This window comes from Puma concolor, chromosome B3 (assembly GCF_028749965.1).
Source record: "Puma concolor isolate L17-30 chromosome B3, mPumCon1.1.hap2, whole genome shotgun sequence".
Lineage (NCBI taxonomy): Eukaryota > Metazoa > Chordata > Mammalia > Carnivora > Felidae > Puma > Puma concolor.
Genome location: NC_141672.1, coordinates 108,430,104 through 108,451,994, shown reverse-complemented (window position 1 = coordinate 108,451,994; position 21,891 = coordinate 108,430,104). Strand labels below are relative to the sequence as shown.

General features: G+C 38.7%; 1 protein-coding gene across 11 annotated transcripts in view; it reads left to right on the top strand.

Moving 5' to 3' along the window:
• Nucleotides 1-832: 832 nt before the first annotated feature.
• CSNK1G1 (casein kinase 1 gamma 1) overlaps nt 833-21,891 on the top strand; it is a 162,348-nt gene continuing 141,289 nt past the window's right edge. For 4 of the 11 annotated variants that reach the window (XR_015252705.1, XM_025920064.2, XM_086710914.1 and 1 more), the window contains exon 1: nt 835-1,062. The gene's annotated coding sequence lies outside the window, so the exon portion shown is untranslated. Of the gene's footprint in view, nt 1,063-21,891 lie in introns of all 11 variants that reach the window. The other 7 variants (XM_086710916.1, XM_025920063.2, XM_086710918.1 and 4 more) reach the window with 4 other exon arrangements.

Below are 21,891 nucleotides of genomic sequence, written 5' to 3'. Positions count from 1 at the left end.
CCCATAGTTTCCTCAAATACTTTCAAAACCCAGATCACCCTGACAGAAGAATAAATGAGGTCTCCTAACATTTTCCTTCTCCACAGTGTAGGTATGAAAGTTTATTTTGAGTGGAGGATTAAACGTCTTCCTCCTTTCCCAGTTTGATTACTGGCTTCTTTTGACCTTTTCTCATTTTTAAGGATCAGAATTATTCTACTCGATTGATAGCCAATCGTTGTTTTTCCTCCATTTAAGCGAGGTTATTTCCAGATCGTACACAAACGTGTGCAATCCTCACAGAAGAGAGTTGAAGACAAAACTTTTCTCACCATTCGGTTTCAGAGGCTGTCACAGGAGAACCAAGTGCCTGAAAAAGCTTTCGTAGCATTGAAGACTTTTTAAAACCAGTTGAAACATAACTGAAAATCCACAAGAGGGAGATGCTTGCTAAATCGCCAGAAAATAACTCCTACAAGGGACCAGACAGAGCCTTAGGAAGAGCCAATAGGTCGGCCTGGGACTCAGGGCGGGAGGGAGCAGGTGTATACAGTGGCTGGAGATTGGTGGGGGGTGCCGCAGCTGAAGGGAAAAGCAAGTTGGGCTGCGTGTCTCTGGTAGCTAAGAGTGTGTCTCGTCTAAGACCAGGAGCAAAAGGTAATAGGGTGTCGCCAAAGATGAGCACCCGCTCCTAGCTACCTTCTGGTAGTCCCAAAAGAAATGGGGGTGGTTGTCTTTGAAGGTACTTCCGCTTAGCAACCCCACGCGGTTGCTAGGGAGGGGCCGTAGCCTGGATAACCCGGAAGTGATGGTGTCCATTTCTCACTGCCTGCTTTAAGTCCGTCCTATCGGGAGCGCCAGGGTACTCTGCGCCCGGCCGAGGGTGGGGCCAGCACTAGTGGTTCCGGCTCGGCTTCTATAGCCCCTTGGCTCCTCGCTTTCCCCCTCCCCTCCCGCACCTCTCCTCCCTCCCGCTCCTGGGAAAGAGAGGAGCCACCGCTGCGGGTGGGTAGAGAAGCACTCGGAGCCTCCGGGAGGGGACCGCGCCCGCCCCTTCTGCGCCTCTGAGTACCGCCGGACCAGGTACTCACTCCGGCTTCGATGGGGTCCGGGAGGCAGGAGCCTGAGGGTGTGCGTGTCTGTAGGGGCTGGTGGGGGGCCCTTCTCCGGGTTGGGGAGGGGGCCGGCGGAGATCCTGGGTGGGGCGCAGGCCGGCGTGTGTGTGGCGGCTAGCGGGGGTGGAATGGAGGGTTTGGGGGACCCCGCTGGCAGAGAGTGTCGGGTGGTCAGCTCGAGGTTGTGGAGGAGGCGCCCCCTCGGATGCAGAGTTCGGCCGGAGTGGACCGGGAGTTTGCCCCCTGGAGGATTCGCTCTGAAAGGGGGAGCATCCTCGGGCCAAAAGGGGAGCATGGACCTCGTCAGAGTGGTTAGGGCAATTCCTTGCTTCCCTTGCCTACCCTCCTGAAACGGAGCACGGCTTTCAGGGTTGTGGGGGGTTGTTAGTCGGCTGGGCACCGCGGGGAGCCGCCCTTGGCTGAGCTAGGGCAGAAGAGTGGGTAAGGAGACCTCTCTCCACCCAACTTCCGTGTGCTTCCTCCACTTCTTCCTTTACTGCTCTCTCGCCCCAGAGTCCTTATCGGAGCGGTACCCCCAAGTGGGCAAACATCACAGCCTGTATGAGAGGGTGGAACTGGGTTCGTTGCCCCTAAATGATACTTCAAATGTTTGGAAAGTGCCAGAATGGCATATTTAACCAGGTATCCCAGCTCGATATTGAATCTGGTATAAATTGTCTTAGAAAAGTGCAGTACGGAAAAGCACCAAACTACAGGCTGGTCGGGTATAGCCTTGTTTGGTAGATATGCATGTTTGTAAAAAATAGGTTGGGGGAACTATATAGATATAGAGGTCTAGGCGAGACATGTTGAGGCAAGCCTCTTTTTCCAATCTGTTTATCTGCCTGTAAGCCTGTTCTAGTTTAAATGAAGCAGAAAGACCCTCTTCATTTATATTTCAATTAGCGACTGAATTGTAGGTACTATGGTAATAGATGTCCCAGAATAGATAGGTAAACGTTCAAAGACTAGATCCTCTGCTTTTGAGCCTGTCTCTTAATCTTTTAAGGAGATAATTGTGGTCAAGTGGAAGTATTGGCTTTGAGATAGGTAAATCTGGGATTGAACCCAGACTATGCCACTGGCTAGTTGTTGACCTTGGGCAAGTCATGGGACCTACCAGAGATTTAGTTTCTTCGTAAGCAGAATGAGTAAAAAATTTTACCAGTATTTTAAGAGCGTGTGTGTGTGTGTGTGTGTGTGTGTGTGTGTGTGTGGTATTTAAAGAACAGTTCACTTCAAATGGAAGCACCTTCTAACTGAAAGATCAGTTATTATCATTAATCTCACACAGTCAAGGTAGCACAATTTTGTGGAATGAGGTTTGAGACAGGAAGTGAATGGATAATATTGCAAAAGCATATGTATACAACAGGGCTTTCAATGGCTTCTAGAAATTGATCATAAGTAGCAGGAAATTCAATGATCAGATGTTTCTTTAAACTCTAAATAAAGGACAGTATATGCACTTACTGAAGTGAGCAATATTGTTTCTCTCAGATTTTTCTCAGATTTGTAATGTGTCTAGTGTAGATTGATAGAAAGATATTTAAAGAGTAATGTACAGGGGAGGCTGGGTGGCTCAGTCGGTTAAGCTGCCCTCTTCGGCTCAGGTCATGATCTCTTGGTTCATGAGTTAGAGCCTTGTGTCGGACTCTGTGCTGACAGTTCAGAGCCTGGAGCCTGCTTCAGATTCTGTGTCTCCCTCTTTCTCTGCCCTCCCACTGCTCGCTCACTCTCTCTCTGAAACAAATAAACATTAAGAAAAAATAATGTATATAAATGTTTTTAAAGTTTTTAATTCCAGTTAGTTAACATACAGTATTATATTAGTTTCAGGTGAACAATATAGTAATTCATCACTTCCGTACGTACAACACATAGATATTTTGATTAAGTTCATATGTCTCTGCAGAGAATTAAAATTGGGGCATAAACTAGAAAATAGTTGTGATTTTAAGATTAACGTCAACATCAGTAGCATGACTCATCTTAATTAGACTTAAACTATTAGCAGTACTTATAGAATTCTTATGTGTAATTCTGTAAAACAAGTGAAAATGGAATGAATTTCTGCCTTTAAAGCCTTCATGATGAGAATATAGAACTAAATCTCAGAAACTGTCTTTATATTGATCACTTTATAGATTTAAAATGATACAGTTACACGTAACCCATTATATCAGATTACCAAATAATATATTTTGCTTTGTAATGTCAGCTGTAGTTAATAATTTTTAAATGTACTTTATACTCAGTATAAGTCAAATCATTTGCTTTAATAAGATTTTTTATGTGTGGAAAGTGGGTATAAAGTTTGTAATTCATTATCACTTTTTAGAGTGGTTTATAGGTTTTACATATTTTAAGAGAAATTTTCAAATAAATTTCTTTCCCATGTCTCTGTTCACAGAGTTCAACTTTTTTTTTTTTTTTTTTTAAATAAAACTCTGAACTCTGTGGAGCATTGGGTGGCTTAGTTGGTTAAGCGCCCATCTCTTGATTTCGGCTCAGGTCATGATCTCAAAAATAAATAAACATTAAAAAAAAAAAACAACTCTCTAACTATATTGCATGCTCTTTGAAGTAGAAATACTATCTTAAATTTTATCTGCCATTGCAGCTACATAACAGGCACCAAATAAATGTTGGTCAAATTGAAAAATGGCTGGATATATACAGACCGTTAGGACACTTCTCAGTGAGCTTTTCTACTCAAAGTATGTGGCCATTCCAAGGATCTTTGCAGTTGTCCTTTAGGAAATTTGCTTGTCAGGAAATCTAAAAATGACTAAACCCTTTTCAGTATACATCTCTTGGATGATCTCAAAAAGTTTGAGGAAAGATTGGGAAGGTTTATATACCACATACGAGAATCATGTAAGGAACAAAGTACAGTTAATTTTATCAGTGCTGCCAAATTAGTAGTGAAAGAGTTACCGTGGAAATGTTTTAAAAATGCCAAGTAGTGCTTTACTCAAACCAAATGAATATTCTTCCAGAGCTTGTTCCTATTTTAAAGTATATTACTTTCTGCAGATATGATTTGGTCTCTAATAAGGATAAATAATCACTGTATAAAGAAAAAAACAGCTGATATCGTAGACAAACTTTAATATCGCCAGTCTTGTTAGAAACTGCTTCAATGGCTTTAGATAAGTGGAAGTAGATTTTCATGAAAGAACTGTAGAATTTGTGGAATGATAGTTTTTCTCTTTTTAACATCTTTCTTATTTCTACTCATTTCTGCCTAAGATAGAAACTTTGAGACGCTGGGAGGGGGAAAAAGTGAATTTACTTCAGAATTACCATTTTAAGTATGTGGATTACTTATTTGGAGAGCTAAATTGGATTTTGACATTATTGGGATTATGTTCAAGATGGACTCAGGAAAAAAAAAATCAGATGCCATCTGTTTCAGATTCCTTATTCCCTCACCCCTTCGTGTTTTATGGCTCTGAATTCAACAGATTATTTTTCAAAACTAAAAATCCTCAGTAGATTTAGGTTATATAATTTCAGCTATATCAATGAACATATAACTAATAGAACTTGCATGTTTATATTGAGTTACACAAAAAGATCACAGACAATGGTTAAAAGTAATTTAAACTACCTGACTATTAAGTAGCTTCTTGTATCTTGGTCATCATTGACTTAATAAACCATTTTTGTCAGAAATACTTGCTGGTGGAAGTTGCTTTAAAAAAATTGGGTAATGGAGATACAGAATAAATATTTGTTAGTCCTTGATGTTGCCACTTACAGAAGAGAAGTTTCTGCTGAGGATTTTTTCATTTTAGTGATAAGTCTGTTTAAACTTAGGCTTTCAGCAGGGAGTTTGGCCTTACCATATACCAGCTGCTATTGTTTTCATCTAAATGGCACCATATACTTCATAGGGCGCATACTTGCCATTTTTCAGTTTGGATCTTAATAAATCCTGAGGATAGGCTTTTGGGTTTACTGAGCTGGAAAAGACCATAACTTGTTTAGGTTATAGTACTTGGCACCTGGCATGGACCAGAAAAAGCCAAGCATCTTTGAGAAACTATAAAGTAGTATCTTAGAAATGGCCTGAAGAGAGACCAATCTGGATAGAAGAGAGCCATGTTTTATCTGCAGCAGGAATATTCTGGTATTGTAGGAGCACTGATGGACTGCCCCTGTATCGTTTAGTCTGTTCCTCACCAGAAGCTCCAAGTGTGCAATGTAGTTATGGCAAGGGCTGGGGTGTCAGGGATGGGAATTGTTCTTCAATAATTGCTAACCCATCACAATGGAGGCATAGACATATTGGGGAAAGGGATATTCTCTTGGATTTTGCCTTGGCCAGAGAAGCTGAGTGAACAGAGGTAGCCATTGCCTTTGCCATCCAAGAGGACTTGGTACTACCAACACCTCTAGGTGCTGGGTAAGCCTGTCAAAACAACGTGGTTTGATGGCTTCATCAAAATAACAGGTAAATTTTCCAAGGAACAATAGCATTGGACCCACATTGATTTCTATAGATTACACTTTTTTTTTTTTTAAGTTTACTTATGTTGAGAGTGAGAGAGAACAGGAGCAAGGGAGAGACAGAGAGAGAGGGACAGAGAAAATCCCAAGCTCCGTACTGAGCATGGAACCAGATGTGGGGCTTAATCCTGTGACCCACAAGATCATGACCTGAGCCATTATCAAGAATCAGATGCTTAACTGACTGCCACCCAGGTGCCCCTTTGGCTTACATTTTCTAACCTAGAAAAAGGGGTGTTGAGGACTACGGGCCTCTGAATAAATACCATGCATTTATGTTCCTCTTAATAAGCTTATAAATACGTTTTGTCTTCTGGTATTAATGAGTCACGTGAAAATGTGTGTGCATGTGCACGTGTGCACCCATGATAATCACTGGATCTCATTTTAATTCTTCATCCCAAATTGCTAACCATACCTGTGGTGAAGCAGCTTCCTAGCTGGATTTTTTTCTCCATTTCCTAGAGGTCACTCTCTCATGTAAGTGATAGTGAGCAGGGATATAACCAATGCCAGGAAAAAGGCAAGGAGATTGAAATTAATTTTTTTTAATTTATATGAATTGATTTAAATTAGATTTTATTTCACGTTAATTTCTTTAATTTTTCTCAAATTTCAGTAGTGATGTCTACTGTTTGAGATGTGGATGCCCAGTTTTTTTTATTCAAATATTTTTTTTCACAGTTTTAGATTTACGGAATAATTGAGCAGATAGAGTTCCATATCTCTCCTTATCCACAAAACTGCACTCCCTCCATTTCCTCTATTATTAACATCTCTTGTTAGTGTGGTACATTAGTTACAATTAATGTACCAATATTGATAACATTAACTGTAGTTTCGTTAAGGTTTACTCTTTGTGTCATATAGTTCTGTGGGTTTTAACAACCTCATAATAATATGTATCCACAGTTTTATATAGAAGAGTTTTTACCACCCTAAAAATCTGTTGTTGTTTTTTTTTATATTTATTTTGAGAGAGCACATACACACACGTATGGGGTGGGGGGAAGGACAGAGAACTAAGAGAGAATCCCAAGCAGACCCTACTCTGTCAGTGCAGAGTCCAATGCAGGGTTCAATCTCATGAACTGTGAGATCATGACCTGAGTTGAAGTCTGACGCTTAACTGACTGACCCACCCAGGCACCTGTTTTTTGCTTTTTGTTTTTTTAATGTTTATTTATTTTGAGAGAGAGTGAGAGCGAGAGAGAGCTAGCTAGCAAGTGACCATGTGTGTGAACGGGAGACTGGCAGAGAGAAAGAATCCCAAGCAGGCTCCTTGCTGTCAGCCCAGAACTTGACATGGGACTCAATCTCACAAATCCTGAGATCATGACCTGAGCCAAAATCAAGAGTCAGATGCTTAACTGGCTGAGCCACCCAAGTGCCCACTGAGTTGTATTTGTTAACTAGAATTCGCTTTCAGTTCGCTTTATTAACTATCCTTTCCTGGACTTAGAGGACACCTTACATTATCCAAAGCATCTTAATCTTAATTGGTATTTTGACCTTCAGATATTCTGGTTATCTGAGGTATGATGCAAAAACTGTTTAAAAACTCCATATTTGGTAGGTTTTAATTTGCTTTTTCACCTAGTTAATTAATAATAGACCCAAGGGACAATCTGTGTGAAAGCACTTACACTTTGTAGAGATAGATGCTCTCCAAATCAATCAGGGTGTAAGCTCACTTTGTTTTTAATGGGATCCATCTGGTTAATGCTTGTGTTTCTTGACTTTCATTGATTATGGGATCATAAAGCTAAAAGAAAACATAGAGATGGTCTAGTTAGACCCTTTCACTTTTTAGTGGAGATTACTGAAGTGCAGGGAGACTAAGTGACTCACTCAAGATGATCTAGCTATAAAGAGTCAGACTGGAACACGTATCTCCAGACTCCCAGTCCAGTCATCTTTTTTTATAATACACAAGTTCATTTTAGTGAATGAAGAAATTATGATTTTGTAAGAAGTACATTTTCTAGAAATTCTATACTACAGTAGTGAATTCAAGATTTTGGTTGAATTCCTAGTTAATTTCTGAAATGTTGAGTGTGTATTTCTTAAAGTACCGGGTGTCACTGGATCTTTAGTTAAGAGCAAATTTGTCGTTTTTCACATTTTAGATAGAAATCGGCCAATTAAAAAATAACAAAGCTTGTATTTAGTAAGCACACGTTCGGGTGCATTAAAATGAATCTTACTGGTTTTTTTTTTGCACAGTGGAGATAATTTGTTAATATTTAATGTCATAAAGCAACAGTGGAATTCTGCCGTATGTGGTACTGTATAAAGCTAGAGTGGAGTGTTATGTAAAACTAAAAGTATGGATTAATTTAATATGCATCTGGTAAATTCAGGGCTTGAAGGATGCACATCTGTTGAGAAAACAAATCATAGAACTATTCAGAGCTTCAGCATCTTTAAATATGTGTGCTTTGATTCTCTTTAACTGTTTTGAAACAGTCTTTAATGAATTCAAAAAAGGCTATTTGCTGTAAGGAAGCACTTGTGAAGCCATTTATGATGCTATTAATCATTTTATTCTCCACAGCATTTGATACATTAGTATTTTTCTTTCCAATTTAGTTATTGGGGAAAGAAAGAGTTAAATGATCACCATAACAAAATAAGCTTATTGCAAAATGGTGTTTAAAAAAAAAGAAAAGAGGTGGGTGCCTGGGTGGCTCAGTTGGTTCAGAGTCCGACTCTTGGTCCGATTCAGGTCATGATCTCAGAGTTTTGTGAGTTCGGGCCCCATGTTGGGCTTAGTGCTGGCAGCACAGAGCCTGTTTGGGATCATCTCTCTCTCCCGCTCTCTGCCCCTCCCCCACTCATGCTGTCTCTGTCTCTCTCAAAATAAATAAAGTTAAAAAAATTAAAGTGTTCCTCTTCTTTCTCCCTCCCCTTAAAGAGAGAAAGAGAGAGAGCATAGTTTCCTAATTGGGATAAATTAGAAATCGTTTAAAGCTCTGACTTCTAATTTGAATCCATAATCAATGAAGAAGTAACCACAGAGTTCCTACTGTGTATTCACCATACTTGTGCTTTAGGAATATAGAAATTGAAGATAATATTTATTTGGAAAAACAAGACTTAAAATGGAAGGTTGAGAGTAATACAACGTGATAAGTAATTAGGTGCAAACCTGGTATAATCTGGGAATACTGTAGGACTTAGGAGGGAAGAACATTCAGTTCATAATTCTAATGGAAATCAGATTGAAGGTAAAGTAGTGGATCTTGGCTCTGGCAGCTGTTTAGAATCACTTGGAGAAATTTTTCCCAGAATCAGTTGAATCAGAATCTCAGGGGTGGTGAGTCCATAGTTTGTGAAAAAGCTTTCCCAGGTGATTATAATGTGCAGGCAGTGCTGGGAACCACAGGTTTAAAAGATAGATACGATTTGGGTAAGCAGGAAAGTGTTTTCAGGCAGTAGAGCTAAGCAGGGAGGGGGAATTGGGTGCAGCCTGTGAAAAGACTAATCCAAAGCTGTGTGGGCCAGTTAGGGAGTAGGAAAAAATAAGCTTAAGGAGGCAGAATGGGGTCATATGTAAGAGCAGGACTTCTCAAAGTGTGGTTCCCCAACCAGCACCATTAGCATCACCTGAACATTTATTATGAATGCAAATTTTGTGGCCTGCTCTAGACTTACTGAATTGGAAACTGTAGGGGTGGGGTCTACCAATCTATTTTAACAAACATTCCAGATGTACACAAAAGTTTGAGAACAGTTGTTAATAGAGGGTAATGAAAGGCAGGCAGAGGAAGTTAGATTTGATGTTGGCAATAAGTAGGGACCCAGTGAAGGTTTTTTAGGCTGGGGGAGTAACAGCATGCGTTTGTATGTCTGAAGGCAAATCTGATGGTGATGTGCTGAATCCTTTGGGATACTAAAAGATATGAATGAAGAAAGCCAGCTGAAGAGGTACAGACATAATCTAATGATACAATCAGGCAGGGCCTGTTCTAGCGAATTTTTGGTGAGAACACAGAATAGTCATAACAGTGATGACAGTTTGACTGTTTATGTAATGGGCAGTATGCTAACTGCTTTGGACACATTGTCTCCTTTTTCTCACAACAAACCACTGCTGTGTGGCTATTACTACAATTTTACAGATTGGGCAATGAGGCCAAGAGAGTAGCTAGCTCCAAAATTCACATTGTTGGTAAGTGGTAGACACAGGATGCCAAGTTCAAGTATCTCTAACCTCTAAAGCCTCTTTTGAAGAAACAACTAGTAATATCTGGAGACCAAGAAATAAAGGAGAAGATTGACTCAGAAAAGTTTTAATCCTAAATGTCAGATAGGAAAGGGAAGTCCCTGTTAGAAGGGAAATAGTGCTTACACTGGGTAACACGGCAAGTCAGAAAACTTGAAACTATTTTGTAAAAGTGATTGTGAAAAATAACTAAAGGAAATTTTTGTATTGTGCTTTATAGGTATAAAATTTGAAGTAATTTGGGATAGCTGAGTTTTCAGGTTTTGTTTGAACTTTTTGCTCATGGTTTCTAAATTAGCCACCTCATCCAGCTTTTAAAAAATAGCTTTTAGGGGCACCTGGGTGGCTCAGTCAGTGAAGCTTCTGACTTTGGCTCAGATCATGATCTCATGGTTCGTGAGTTCAAGCCCTGCCTAGGGAGGGCTCTGTGCTGACAGCTTGGAGCCTGGAGCCTGCTTCGTATTCTGTGTCTCCCTCTCTCCCTGCCCCTCCCCTGCTTGTTCTCTTTCTCTCTCTAAAATAAACATTAAAAAAATTTTTTTTTAATCTTTTAGATTTTATAGTAAATAAGTCTGTGAATAAATTATGTTTGAGAAGCTTTCTATAATACTCTTAAAAAAAATTTTTTTTAATCCTTATTTATTTTTGAGAGAGAGAGACCGAGTGTGAGCAGGGGAGGAGCAGAGAGGGGGACACAGAATCCAAAGCAGGCTCCAGGCCTCAAGCTGTCAGCACAGAGCCCGACGCGGGGCTCGAACTCACGGAACTGTGAGATCATGACCTGAGCCGAAGTCGGATGCTCAACTGACTGAGCCACCCAGGCACCCCCTATATATAATACTACTCTTGTCTCCAGAGAAATATTGTGATTTAGAAAAAAGTCAGGAGCATCTTTTTTTTTTTAAGTTTATTTATTTATTTTAAGAGAACGGAGTGAGTGGGGGAGGGACAGAGAGAGAGAGAGAGAGAACCACAAGCAGGCATGAACCTCGAATTCATGACCTGACCTGAAGTTGGATGTTTAACCAACTGAGCCACCCACGCGCCCCTCACTCAGGTTTTAATCTCAGGGTCGTGAGTTGAAGCCCTTTTTGGGCCCCATGCTGGGTGTGAAGTATACTTTAAAAAAAAAAAAAAAAAGAAATATCTTAGTGTTGGGGTGCCTGGCTGGTTCATTTGGAAGAGTGTGCAGCTCTTGATCTTGGGCTCATGAGTTTGAGCCCCACGGTAGAGATTATGGGAAAAAAAAAACAACTTAAAAAAAAAAGACATAGGGGCACCTGGGTGGCTCAGTTGGTTGAGCGTCTGATTTAGGCTCAGGTCATGATCTTACAGCTCACGAGTTTGAGCCCACATCGGGCTCTGTGCTGACACCTCAGAGCCTGGAGCCTGCTTCGGATTCTGTGTCTCCCTGTCTCTCTGCCCCTAACCCACTCACATTTTGTCTCTGTCTCTCTCAAAAATAAATAAACATTAAAAAAAAATTTTTTTAAAAGAAATATTTCAGTTTTATTTTTAGTTGATAAGTAAGAAATAGTACAAAAACTTGACATGTTTGGGTAATTGTTTTCATAAGATGTTATTAGTTTCAGTACCCTCTTACTGTACTTATTGAGGTAAAATTGATGTGACATAAAAGTAGTCATTTTATTTATTTATTTTTAATTTAATTTATTTTTTTAATTTACATCCAAGTTAGTTAGCATATAGTGCAATAATGATTTCAGGATTAGATTACTTAATGCTCCTTACCCATTTAGCCCATCCCCCCTCCCACAGCCCTTCCAGTAACCCTCTGTTTGTTCTCCATAGGTAAGTCTCTTATGTTTTGTTCCCCTCCCTGCTTTGATATTTGCTTCCCTTCCCTTATGTTCATCTGTTTTGTCTCTTAAAGTCCTCATATGAGTGAAGTCATATATTTGTCTTTCTCTAATTTTGCTTAGCATAATACCCTCTAGTTCCATCCATGTACTTGCAAATGGCAAGATTTCATTCTTTATCTGTTCAACCATCGATGGACATTTGGACTCTTTCCATACTTTGGCTGTTGTTGATAGTGCTGCTAACATGGGGGTGCATGTGTCCCTTTGAAACAGCACACCTGTATCCCATGGATAAATGCCTAGTAGTGCAATTGCTGGATCTTAGGGTAGTTCTATTTTTAGTTTTTTGAGGAACCTCCATCCTGTCTTCCAGAGTGGCTGCACCAGCTTGCATTCCCACCAACACTGCAAAAGAGATCCTCTTTCTCCGCATCCTCGCCAACATCTGTTGTTGCCTGAGTTGTTAATGTTAGCCATTCTGACGGGTGAGAGGTGGTATCTCCTTTTGGTTTTGATTTGTATTTCCCTGATGATGAGTGATGTTGGGCATTTTTTCATGTGTTGGTTGACATCTGGATATCTTCTTTGGAGAAGTGTCTATTCATGTCTTTTGCCCATTTCTTCACTGAATTATTTGTTTTTTGGGTGTTGAGTTTGATAAGTTCTTCATAGATTTTGGATACTAACCCTTTATCTGATATGTTGTTTGCAAAAATCTTCTTCCATTCCTTTGGTTGTCTTTTAGTTTTGCTGATTGTTTCCTTTGCTGTGCAGAAGCTTTTTATTTTGATGAGGTCCCAGTAGTTCATTTTTGTAAAAGTAACCATTTTAAAGTGTATAGTTTGGTGGCATTTGGTACATTCATGGTGTTTTGCAACCATAACCTTTATCTAGTTCCAACACATTTTCATCATCCCCAAAGGAAAACCCCAAACCTATTAAGCAGTTCCTCCCTGTTCCTCTTTCTCCATACCCCCTGGAAAACACTAATCTGCTTTTTTTCTCTTTGGATTTACCTATTGTGGTTATTTTGTAACATGAAATCATATAAAATGTTTCTGCTTCTTTCACTTAGCTTAACGATTTCTAAGTCCATCCATGTTGTAGTATGTATCAGTACTTCATTTTTTTTTTATGGCTGAAAAATATTCTGTATGGATATACCCCATTTGTTTGTCCATTCATCAGTTCATAGATGTTTTTAGTTGTTTCCATCTTTTAATTATTGTCAGTAGTGTTCGTATGAACATTCATGTAGAAGTTTTTGTTTGAGTATTGGTTTTCAATTCTTTTGGTTATGTAACTAGGAATGGAATTGCTGGGTCATGTGGTAATTTTACATTTAACTTTTTTTTTTAAACCTTTTTTTTTTTAAGCTTATTTACTTACTTATTTTTGTAATCTCTGCACCCATCATGAGGCTTGAACTCACTACCTTGAGATCAAGATGCTTTACTGACTGAGCCAGCCACGGGCCCCTACATTTTGCTTTTGAGGAACTGCCAACTGTTGTTCACAGTGGCTGCACCATTTTAGATTCTCACCAGCAATGTTCAAGGGTTTTTAATTTGGAGAGGGGGAGGGAGGAATGGAGAGGGACAGAATCTTAAGCATGGAGCCTAGCATGCCCAGCATGTAGCCCAGTGCAGAGCCCCACATGGAACCTGACTGGGGTCTCAATCTCACGACCATGACATCATGACCTGACCTGAGCTGAAATCAGCTTAACTGACTGAGATACCCGGGTGCCCCTAGGGTTTTCATTTTTCTTTTTTTTTTTTTTTTTTTTTTTAATTTTTTTTTTCGACGTTTATTTATTTTTGGGACAGAGAGAGACAGAGCATGAACGGGGGAGGGGCAGAGAGAGAGGGAGACACAGAATCGGAAACAGGCTCCAGGCTCTGAGCCATCAGCCCAGAGCCCGACGCAGGGCTCGAACTCCCGGACCTCGAGATCGTGACCTGGCTGAAGTCGGACGCTTAACCGACTGCGCCACCCAGGCGCCCCGGGTTTTCATTTTTCTATGTTATCACCAAATCTGTTACTTTGTACCTTTTTAAAATTTTTTTATTTATTTTTTTTTTTATTTTATTGTTTTTATTTATTTATTTTTAACTTATTTTTTTAAATTTACATCCAATTTAGTTAGCATATAGTGCAACAATGACTTCAGGAGTAGATTCCTTAATGCCCCTCCCACAACCCCTCCAGTAACCCTCAGTTTGTTCTCCATATTTATGAGTCTCTTCTGTTTTGTCCCCCTCCATGTTTTTATATTATTTTTGTTTCCCTTCCCTTATGTTCATCTGTTTTGTCTCTTAAAGTCCTCATATGTGTGAATTTATATGATTTTTGTTTTTCTCTAATTTCACTTAGCATAATACCCTCCAGTTCCATCCACGTAGTTGCAAATGGCAAGATTTCATTCTTTTTGATTGCCGAGTAATACTCCATTGTATATATATACTGCATCTTCTTTATCCATTCATCCATCGATGGACATTTGGGCTCTTTCCATACTTTGGCTATTGTTGGTAGTGCTGCTATAAACATGGGAGTGCATGTGTCCCTTCGAAACAGCACACCTGTATCCCATGGATAAATGCCTGGTAGTGCAATTGCTGGGTTGTAGGGTAGTTCTGTTTTTAGTTTTTTGAGGAACCTCCATACTGTTATCCAGAGTGGCTGCACCAGTTTTCATTCCCATTTTTTTTTTTTTTTAATTTTAGAGAAGAGAGAGAGTATGAGTGGGGGAGAGGGGCAGAGCGAGAGAAGAATTTTAAGCAGGCTCCACACTCAGCTCGAAGCCTGTATTGGGCTTTATCCCCATAACTGGGATCATGACCTGAGCTGAAATCAAGAATTACTTGCTCAACTGACTGAGCCATCCAGGTGCCCCACTTTTTTTTTTTAATGAATTTTTTTTTTCTTTTTCTTTATTTTAGAGAGGGGGGAGTGAGTGGGGGAAAGGCAGAGAGAAAAGGGGACAGAGGATGCGAAGCGGGTTCTGTGCTGACAGCAGAGAGCCTGATGCAGAGCTCAGTCTATAATATCATGAACTGAACTGAAGTCAGATGCTTAACTGACTGAGCCACATTTGTCTATCTTCTAAGAGTGTGATACTTTTAGCTCATATAGTTAGATCTTTGATCTATTTCGAGTTTTACAGTATGAGGTTAAGGTTCAGCTTTATTCTTTTGCATGTGGGTATCCAGTTGTCCTAGTACTGTTTGATCTTTCCCCAGTGAATGCTCTTGGCATATTCTTCTTGAAAATCTGTTGGTCATAGATGAATAGGCTTGTTTCTGGACTCTTATTTTGTTGATCTATATATGTGTTTTAGTGCCACTTACCACACTGGTTTAATTATTGTAGTTTTGTGGTGACTTTAAAATAATTTCAGAAAGTAGAAGTCTGATTTTGTTTTTCAAGATTTTCCAAGATTGTGTTTGGCTATTTGTTGTTCCTTGCAATTGCATATGAATTTTTAAATGTTTTTAGTGGTTGCCTTATAGTTTGCCTTATACATTTATAACTAATCTAAGTCTACTTCCAAATAACACTATATTGCTTTATGGTTTGTGTTGGTGTCTTATAACAGTTGTCCCAATTCTTCCTTCCTGTCTCTCATAACATTTTTGTGATTACTTATCCAAGCTGTAGTCACCTAATAAATTGTTGCTATTGGTATTTTGAACCAATACTTAGCTGTTAGATCTATTAAGAAAAAGAAAAAAAATTTATTTTCATTTATTCCTTCTCTAATGGTCTTTTCGTAGATCTAAGTTTTGTTACTTGTTTTTGATTTTGAGAGGGAAAGTGCTAGTGGAGGAGAGGGGTGGGGGAGGGGAGAGAATCTTAAACCTGCTCCATGTGCAGTCCAGAGCCTGTTGCAGGGCTCGATCCACAACCCTGGTATCATGACCTGAGCTGAAATCAAGAGTCAGACTTTTAGGGGTGCCTGGGTGGCTCAGTTGGTTAAGCATTCAACATCAGCTCAGGTCGTGATCTCATGGTTCAGGAGTTCAAGCCCCTCGTCGGCTCTGTGCTGATAGCTCAGTGCCTGGAACCTGCTTCAGATTCTGTGTCTCCTTCTCTCTCTGCCCCTCCTCAGCTCTCGCTCTGTCTCTCTCAAAATAAATAAATAAATAAATAAATAAAATAAAATAAACATTTTTTTAAAAATTAAAAAAAAGAGAGAGACATTTAATCACCTGAACCACCCAGATGCTCCTAGATCCAAGTTTTTTATCTATGTCATTTTCTTTCTGAAGAACTTTTTTTGATATTTCTTGCAAGGCAGGTCTGCTGGTGACACATTCCCTCTGTTGTTGTTTGAGAAAGCCTTTATTTCTCCTCTACTGTTGAAGGATAATTTCACTGATAGAGAATTCTAGGTTGGTGGTTTTTTGCCTTGACCAGTTTAGATATTCATCCTATTTTGTCTTTGTATGTATGGTTTGTGAAAAGAAATAATATCTCCAGCATGGGTTTCTGCTCCTAGGTTTTGTTTCTCCCTGTACTCCTTTCTCTCCAGTTTTCAGGACAGTGATTTATCCTGTGACCTCATTTCTCTGGTGGATCTAAGAAGAGGTCTTGTCTTTCAGTTTTCTTGTTGTAAGGAAGAGAACCATGGCTCCATGATCTTCACATGTCAGCAGAAACGGGCAAGCTTTATATGAATTTTAGAAACAGCTCTTCTATTTCTGAAAAAAAGGCCATTGAGATTTTGGCAGGGATTGCATTGACTCTGTCCATTGTTTGAGTTGTATTGCCATAACAATATTAAGTCTTCCAATGTCTGGACAAGGTATCTTTCCATTTATGTTGGTCTTCTTTCATTTCCTTCAGTTTTTTCCAGTTTTCAGTGTACAATGCTTATACCTTCTTAGACATTTATTCCTAGGTATGTATTTTTTTGATGCCACAATAAATGGAATTATTTTCTTTTTTAAAATAAATGTTTATTTATTTATTTTGAGAGAGAGTGCAAGTAGTGGAGGGGCAGAGAGAGAGGGAGAGAATCCCAAGCTCGGGACTCAATCTCCCGAACCAGGAGGTCATGACTGGAGCCGAAATCAAGAGCTGGACGCTTAACTGACTGAGCCACCCACATGTCCCAGGATTGTTTTCTTTATTTCATTTTCAAGTTTTTCATTTTTTATTTCATTACTAGTATACAGAAATAGAACTGACTTTTGTGCTGAATTTGTTTATTACCTCTAATAATTTTTGTGTATATGTTCTTTAGGTTTTCTTATATAGGACTTGTCATCTGTAATAGATAGTTTTACTCTTTCCAAATTGAATGGCTTTTTCCTTCCTTTAAAAAAATTTTTTTAATGATAGTATTATTTTTTTTGCCTAACTGCTCTGGCTAGAACTTCCATTCCAACATTGAATAGGAGTGGCAAATGAGAGCATTCTGCTCTTGTTCCTTATCTCAGGGGCAAAGCTTTCAGTCTTTCACCATTGAGTATGCTAACTCTGTGGTTTTCATAACATTTTTTTCTTATGTTGAAGAAGTTTTTTTCTATTCCTAGTTTGAGTGTTTTTATCATGGTAGGATTTTGTGAAATGCATTTTTTTTTTTTTTTTTTTTTTTGCATCAACAGAGATGATCATATGGTTTTTCTCCTTTAATGGGTGTATTATATTGATTGATTTTTCTAGTTGACCCACCTGGAATAAAGCTGTTTGTCATATGTGTAATCCTCTTAATATGCTGTTGGATTATGTTTGCTAGTATTCTGTTGAGCATTTTTACATCGTATTTGTCTGTAATTTTCTTGGAATGTTTTTACCTGGTTTTGGTATCAAGGTAATCCTGGCTTCACAGAATGAGTTAGGAAATAATTCTATTCTGGATTTTGAGAGAGTTTTAGAAGGATTGTTAATTATTTTTTTAATGTTTGGTAGAATTTACCAGTGAAGTCATGTAGTCCTGGACTCTTCTGGGTGGGAAGTTTTGACTGGTGATTCAGTCTTTACTTGTCACAGGTCATTCAAATATTCTATTTCTTCTGGAATGTTTTGGTACTTTGTATGTTTATAGGACCATATCCATTTCATCTAGGTTATCTGACTTATTGGTGTACAATTTTTCATAGTTTTCTTTTATAACCCTTTCCATTTTTAAGGTCTGTAGAATGGTCCCCATTTTCATCTCTGAAGTTAGTAATTCAAGTCTTTTTTTCTTGGTCACGTTAACTAAAAATTTGTCAAGTTGCTGATCTTTTCGAAGAATTAGCTTTTGATTATGTTGATTTTATTGTTTCATTTTCTGTTTTATCTCCCCTCTAACCTTTTGATGTCTTTTCTACTGTTAGCTTTGGAGTTAGCTTGTTCTTTTTCTTTTATTAAATTTTTTTTTCAACGTTTTTTATTTATTTTTGGGACAGAGAGAGACAGAGCATGAACGGGGGAGGGGCAGAGAGAGAAGGAGACACAGAATCGGAAACAGGCTCCAGGCTCTGAGCCATCAGCCCAGAGCCCGACGCGGGGCTCGAATTCACGGACCGCGAGATCGTGACCTGGCTGAAGTCGGATGCTTAACCGACTGCGCCACCCAGGCGCCCCAGCTTGTTCTTTTTCTAGTTCTTTGAGGTATAAACTTAGGATGTCAATTTGGGATCTTCTTGTTTAATGCAGGCATTTAAAAAATTTTTTTTAATGTTTTTTCATTATTGAGAGACAGACACAGAGCGTGAGCAGGGAAGGGGTAGAGAGAGGGGGAGACACAGAATCTGAAGCAGGCTCCAGGCTCTGACCTGTCAGCACAAAGCCCAATGCGGGGCTCAAACTCACAAACTGCAAGATCATGACCTGATATGAAGTAGGTCGCCTAACTAACTGAGCCACCCAGGCGTCCTTAATGTAGGCATTTATATCTATAACCTAGGCTCTTAACACTGCTTTCACTATATTTCATAAGTTTTGGTGTGTTGTGTTTTGTTTTAATTTGTGTATTTTCTACTTTTCCTTGTGATTTCTTCTTTGAACCATTTGTTGTTTAAGATGATGTTATTCAGTTTTTACTATTTGTGAATTTTCCAGTTTTTCTTTTGTTAATTGATACCTAGTTTCATTCTTTTATCATAAATGATATTTTGTATGCTTTCAGTCTTTTAAAATGTATTGAAACTTGTTTTGTATCCTAACATATTATCTCTCCTGGAGAATGTTCCATGTATATTTGAGAAAAATATGTATTCTGCTTTATCAAATAGAATGTTCTGTATATGTTAGGGCTAATTGGTTTATAGTATTGTACAAATACTCTATGTCCTTATTTATCTTCTGTCTGATTGTTCTATTGTTGATAATGGAGTGGAAGTCTCTTAATTGTTAAGGTAGTATTGTCAATTTCTCCCTTTAATTCTGTCAGTTTTTGCTTCATATATTTTGTAACTATTGTTTGGTGTGTTTATGTTTATAATTGATAGGTCTATCTGTTTTCATCCTTTTACTTTTAAACTATTTTGTCTTTTGATATAAACCGGTGACTTGTAAACAGCATTTAGTTGGATTGATCTTAATCCATTAGACTAATCTTTCTTTTAAATGAAGAATTTAATCCATTTACTTTTAAAGGAACTTGAAGGAGAGGGTTTTTGCTATATTGAACTTATTTCTGCTATTTAGCTATTTTCTGTTTTATATATATATATATATATATATATATATATATATATATATATATATATATATATATTTTGTTTCTCAGGTCCTTTATCACTGCTTTCATTTGCAATTATTTACTGTTTTGTCTAGTGTACTGCTTTATACTCTCCTCTTCCTCCTCCTCCTCCTCCTCCTCCTCCTGCTCCTCCTTCTTCTTCTTCTTTTGTATATTTAAAAGTTGTTTTCTTGATGTTACTCTAAGGATTACAACTAGCATCTCAGTCTTATGATGTCAGGTTTGAATTTACATCTCAGCTTAGTTTTAGCAGTACGCAAAAACTCCTATTTAGCTCTGCCCACCCCCACCCCCCCCATTTTGTTAGTGTTAGAATTACATCTTTATACACTGTGTTTCCATTAAATAGATGTTTAGTTATAAAAACATATTACTTCAGGCATTTTTCTTTCAAATCATGTAAGCCAAAAAAGAGTTAAAAACCAGTGATGCAATAATAGTTTGTATATGAACTTGTGTAGCTATCCTTATTTTTGTTCTTTATTTCTTTGTATGATTGTTACTATCTAGTACTTCTTCATTTCAGCCTTAAAGAACCCTCTTTTAAATTTCTCATAGAGCGCTCTCACCCTCTCTGCCCCTCATTCACTTGTGCCCTCTCTCTCTCAAAAAGGAAGGGGGGGGGGCGCCTGAGTGGCTCAATTAGTTAAGCATCTGATTGGTTCAGGTCATGATCTCATAGTTCGTGAATTCAAGCCCCACTTCAGATGACCTTGAGCCCCATTTTGGGTGAGCATGAGCTCTGCTTTCTCCCTCTCTCCCTCCCTCCCTCCCTCTCCTTCCCCTTGTGGGATTCTTTCTCTCTCTCCCTCTCTCTCTGCTCCTTGCTCACTTGTGCCCTCTCTCTCAAAATTTTTTTTTCATGTAGAGTAGATCTGCTAGTGATGATTACTCTTAGCTTTTATTTTTCTGGGAATGTTATTAATTTTTCTTTCATTTTTGAAGAAGTTTTGCTGGATATAGAATTTTTGGCTATTTCTTTGAACACTTGAAATGAGTTATCTCACTGATTTCTGGCTGCTATAATTTCTGATGAGAAATTGGCTATTAATCTTATGGAGAGTCCCTTGTATGTAATGAGTTTCTTCTCTCCTCCTGTTTTCAAGGTTCTTTGTATTTTCACAATTTGAGTATAATGTGTCTTGGTGTTGATCCTTTTGAGTTCATGCTGCTTGGAATTGGTTGATTAGATGTATAGATTCAGGTTTTTTTATCAAATTCTGGAAATATACAGCCTTTAGTTCTTCAAATACTCTTTCTATCCATTTCCTCCTGCTCTGGGGTTCCTAGCATGTGTTATGGTGGTACACTGGACGGGGTCCAACAGGTTTGTTAGGTTCTATTCATTGTCTTCATTATTTCCTCTTCCTTTGACTGGGTAATCTTAATTGACCTGTCTGCAAGTTTGTTGATTTTTTTTTTCTCTTTCCTGCACAGATCTGCTGTTGAACCATTCAGTTAATTTTTATTTCACTTACTATACTGTTGAGCTCCAGAATTTCAATCTGATTGTTTTCTTTTTGATCCTCCCCTTCAATTTGATTTTTTTTTATAATTCCTGTTTCTTTATTGATATTTTCTACTTGGTAAGATCCTGTTTTCTTGGCTTCCTTTAGTTCTTTGTGGTTTCCTTTGCCCAGGCTTCCTTGGCGACATTTTCTATATTTCTTTTTTCCTGCAAATGAGCCCGATTTTATTTTTTGTTTGTATGCCTCATAATTTTTTTTTGAAAACTAGACATTTTGATTATTATTATGGATCAACTCTAGACATCAGATTTCCTCTCCTCTCCGGGGGTTTTTGTTGCAGCTTGTTGTGTGTTAACTGTTTTGTTGTTGTTTCGTGTATTTTCTATTTTTGTAAAGTATGTATTCTTGGTCATGTGTGGCTCTTGAAGTCTATGTTTCATTAGCTTAATAGTCAACTAATGTTTTGACCAAATTTCCTTAAATACCTATAACCCAAAAAAGAAAATAATACTCTCAATTTTGACTAAATGGTTCCGTGTTTGGGTATTCCTTCAACACTAGACCAAGCTGTTTACAACCCTCCCTTACCCTTTACTCCCTGCTTGTGTGGAGCCTGAAGGTAAGCTAGAAGTGAAAGCTTAGGGTCTTCTTAGGCCTTTTCTGTGCACATGTCTAGCCTTGGGCATAGGTATATCCTTCTAGATTCCTTTTTACATCTCATAGCTTACACAGACCATTTCTCCCCACATACCTCCTTTCTCAGTCTCTTCCTTCCCTATTTTCCTTTACCCCACCCAGGCTGCTTGCTCTGGGAATGCTCCAAGTCAGGCAAAGCAAAGGCAAAGTCCTTGTGCCAGTCCTCCAGGAAGCTGGCTGCCAGTCAGGTCATAACATTCAATCACAGTTCTGGGAGACTAAGGTTTGTATTTCTCCCTTGGGACTATCAACCTGCACCAGGAACGCAGCTGCTATCCACACTGCCCTGCTGAACTGGGGAGTAGAGGATGAGAGGCAGGTGATTTAAAACCCTGACACTCTTTTATTACAATGTAGCAGCTTC